General features: G+C 48.5%; 1 long non-coding RNA gene across 1 annotated transcript; it reads right to left on the bottom strand.

The window, feature by feature from the left end:
* Positions 1 to 889: 889 nt before the first annotated feature.
* Positions 890 to 3738, bottom strand: LOC136294909 (uncharacterized). The gene is made up of 3 exons (XR_010722518.1): positions 3539 to 3738; positions 1591 to 2447; positions 890 to 1375 (listed from the first exon to the last, which is right to left on the bottom strand). It is a non-coding gene; the product is annotated as an uncharacterized lncRNA (long non-coding RNA).
* Positions 3739 to 4307: the final 569 nt, after the last annotated feature.

The following is a 4307-nucleotide window of genomic DNA, read 5'->3' as shown; positions in this document are numbered from 1 at the left end:
CTCTTGGCTGTGCATACTAAGTCCTGGCTACCTGCATGCCCCAGCCCTAAAGGAGAGGCTGTGCAGATCCTGCATCCCATCGCGGCCGGCTCTGCGGCATTTCGCCCACCTGGACCCACCAGGAGAAGGGATTGGGATGCACAGGGACCCATGGAGAGTTGAGAGCTAAAGCCAACAGCAGCGAGGAGGCCGGAGAGTTTTCAGTATTCAGGTCCTCTCGTTTTCCTGTGCAACACCCCTTATGTTTTCCCAGCCATAAAATTGATGTTTATCTCGCTTCTAACTGCCTTACAGAGATCATTACACATTGCAAATGCAGCCATTTGCGGATAAAACGAGCACAGGCAGCCTGGAGACTGTCACACCACCCCTTCCCGTGCCACATTGCAATGCCTTACAACCTTTAAGCTGAAAATTAACATATAAAACCAAGGCACCCAGAAATATTTGTCAGGCAATTGCAAAAAAAAAACAAAACAAAACAAAAAACCACCAAAAAACCAAAGCAGAGTTAATTCTTCCACCTGCCCCACACCACCCCCTGCTCAACCACGGAAAAAAAAAATTTAACTGGAACAAGTCCTGCAGCTATTCTTGTGGCATTAAGGAAAAAAAACCTAAATAAGCCAAGAGAAAGTGGTTATTCCTTGTCTAAAATCTCCTTGCTCTAAAATGTCCCTCTGGATCTGGGTCTGTTGGAAGGTGTGGAGGGTACAGAAGGCAAAGTGGGGGATGCAGATGTCAAGAGAAGAAACCCCAGTGGCCACAACTACTGCCACAAGACCTCCCAATGCCTGCGCCATGAAGAAGCAGGGCAGGGATGCCAAGCTCTGGAGTGGAACACGAGGCCAGGACAACAGCAGCCTCCTGCACCTGGTGCCCTCAGAGACTTCCCCATCACCCCATCCACCCCCAGGCTCCTTTTCTGGTGGCCGTGGAGAGAGTGACCAGACCCAGACCCTTCCCCAAGGTCTCCACCAAGTGCCAGAGCAAGGAAAGCCGATTAGCTTTAGCCCCGGAGAAGTTGCTGGGTGTCCTTTTGAGAACATTGCCATCTTGTGTCTCTTCAGACACCTGAACTCCCTGCTTGAGCCGTCGAGGAGCTTTATTACAGGCAATCAGGGGCAATAAAGACCCGAGACAGTTACAGATCGCTTGGCTGTGTCCTGTTCCTACTGCTACCTTGTAAAGTTGGACAGGAACCGTTTCCCTCATTTTTTTTCATCTCAATTTATGACTCCTCTGCCATGAAAAGCCACTTACGCCCTCCACAGTTACACATACCGTATCCTCCAAGGCCAGTAAATCACGGTCTCAAGTCATGTCAAATTTTGTGAAATAAAGCTAAATTGCAGTTGTACTCTACGGCGAGAAGCTGCAAAATCGAGAGAGAACAAGCTCTGTTTAAAGCCAGAAAGCCAGCTGGCAGCCTCCCATGGCTTGAAGAGGCAAGGATCACAAAAACCCCGTAGTGAAAGAGAAGATCCTGATAGCAGGCTGCCCACAGGATCCTCTGTGCCACCCCAGGCTGCCTCTGTAGGTTTTCTGTGGGGTAACCCCAAGAGTTCAAATAAACTCAGAGGATCCCACCCTAGAAACTGAGCTGCAGTCCCTCGCAGCCAGCGCACAGAGGGCTGGGAGCAGGATAGAGCCAGGCTCCAGCAGCATTTATTCATTGAGGCTTGGTCCTCAGCTTGAATTTGGGCTTGGAAAGAAAACAGGGGAGCCGATGGGGTCATAGCTTCTTGTTTTAAGTTTTGGGGTTTGTTGGTGGGGTTTTTTTGGGCTTGTTGGGGTTTTTTTGGTTGGTTTTTTTCTTTTTTTTTGTGTGTGCAGACAGAAGTTAGAGAAGCACTAACACAGCAGGGTTTCACCCTGCTGAGCCCATCTGGGCTTGCTCAAAGTGCTGGGCACTGCACCAAGAACTGGGGAAACTGAGGACAAAAAAAAACTTGACCCCAAACCACCCTTTACATTTTTCAGGGGCGCAGTGACTTGTCTTTTCCCTTCTGCAGCAGAGTTAAACTTTCATGAAAGCTGAATTAACTTGGAGAAGAGCCAGCTCCAGGGACAGACAGCAACATGATGGAATGAGAGCAACGAAGACCCACGACCACTGCTGTTCCTGCTAATTCCCCTGCCTGCATCCCACACTAGTAATTTCCAGGGGGCTCAAATTGCTCCATGGACTGCAGCTCCTCCATCCCACCGTGACAGAACATCCAGCCTGGCAAAGGCACCAGGCACCTCTTTCACCATTTCTCAGGAAAGCCCTTAAAAAAAACAACCCCAAAAACACAAAACAAAACACCCTGCTATTTCAGAAAACAGAGTTCATTCCACAGTCTCAGCTCAGGAGTCTTCTTCACTTCACAAGGTGACCTCACAGCCCATTGCACGAGCCCAAAGCACAAGCTACAAGCTCTCCAGGTGGAAGAATGCCTCCCCTGAAACAGAAAAGATCCAAAGTAGACACACGCACAAAAGAGGAAAATTATGAGCAGCCATGACAGAGACAAGGAAAATCACAAAACATCTCATGCCAGAGTGTTAGCTGATAAAAACCCAGCGTGCATAGCACACAGCTTCGGGCTGGGATACACTTAGCCCTCTCTGAATGTTTAATGGGAGTATATGCATCAGTTAATCAGCAGCACAAGACACAAAGCGTTTTGTACCTCCTCGCCACGTGTTGTGCAATTAAAAGGCTTCTCATTCAGGCACAGAAAGAAAAGTCAAGGGACCTTGGCTGTGAAACATCCATTATTCAAAAGTATATCCATTATTCAAAGTTTTTCTTAAAATCCTATTGTCAGTTTGAAAGGAAAAAGAAAATGAGTTTCTGAAAGCTATGCTCAGTTGATATTCCACTCCAATTTTTGCTGATTGTAAGTACTAAAACTCCAGACATTTTGAGGAACTAAAGAAATCCTTCACAGTTGCTGAAAAAGGCAACACCCTGTGGGTAGTCACAATTTTCCCCCTCCTCACTTAACTCTACCTAGCAGGGGTGTGAAACACCCGGGCCAACAATGCACAGCCTTTCCCAAATTGCTCAGCGACCCCAGCGTGAGGCTGAGGAGCAGCTGCTCAGGAGCAGGCAATACCAGACACCAAACTGCTCAGCAGGCAAGAACAGACACCCAGCACTGCACCCCAGCAGCTGACTGCAGCCCCCAGGGTGGGGAAGGAAGCCTGGGTGGGAGGCACAGCCTTCTCACAGCACTCAGGAGCTTCCACATGGGGTGCCAGGGCTCAGCTACAGCAGCTCGGCTGGGAAACAGATCCCAAGGGTGCCTCCTGCCACCCAGATGCGGGGGAAGAGGAGCATCAGATCCCATAGAGCACCCCCCCAAGGGCCACCCAGCTCTGCCACAGCCCCTGCTGCCCACAGTGGACAAAGCACTGGGACAAACAGCACTGCTCCAGGAAGGATGCTACCCAGGAACCACCTGGGCAGTGGAAGATACTCGGCAAGAGCAACAAATTGTGATAAACTGCTGACGTTAGAATGTAAAATAAGTAGCCAAGGCTTTACCTCCTCTTGGAGTTGGAGGAGAGAGTGCTGAGACTCCAGGCATCGGGCACCTCTGTAGGGATGAAATAGGTCTTAAGTCTAAGTAGTAAGTCAGGCCCCAGGCTGGAATCAGGTCCAGGAAAACAAACACACTTGGTCAGGCCCAGAGCAGCAGGGTCTAAGGCCAGGCTGACTGTGCTGAGCTGAGCTAGAGATCAGTGTTTATACTCAGGGCTTAGAAAGCAGAAAAGCCCCCAGGCTGAGCTTATTTAGAGCCCCAGCCCATGGGTGGGGATGCACTTGAAGCACTTAAGGAGAGGTAGAGCAGCTGAAGGCTGCTGTGCTGTAGGGCTGGCTGTTGAAGAAAGAGTTGGGCTGAAATTTTTATTGAAGTTAAACAGCAGGTTAAGACGTAGGGGCTAAAACCTGAAAAATAATTGAGAGTTACGAGCCAATAAAGGTGCTTAGGGCTTCAATTTAAATAAATATGTGTGAAAGAGAAATGGGAGCTTTAGAAAGGCTTCTCTGCCCTTGGAGAGGTAAGGCTATAACATGTAGTAGTCTCTCAAGGCTCAAAGATTCTTTTATGTGAGTAAAGGAAGAATAAAAGAAAACATGGCAGAGGGAAGCAGCATTCCCTTTCTGATAAATAGTTGTTGTAACTGTAATACTATATAAGAGTATATGCTATTAGGTAAGGTAGGCTTAAAATCTGCTTATTTAGGATTTCTGTGTGTACAGTGTGTAACTAAAATGTGGAACCTCCAGTGGTGTGACCTGAGCACAGCAA

Source organism: Chamaea fasciata, unplaced genomic scaffold, assembly GCF_029207755.1.
Source record: "Chamaea fasciata isolate MVZ Bird 193981 ecotype frontalis unplaced genomic scaffold, bChaFas1.0.hap1 SCAF_10, whole genome shotgun sequence".
NCBI classification, from domain to species: Eukaryota; Metazoa; Chordata; class Aves; order Passeriformes; family Sylviidae; genus Chamaea; species Chamaea fasciata.
This window is presented reverse-complemented; position numbering and strand designations above follow the sequence as displayed.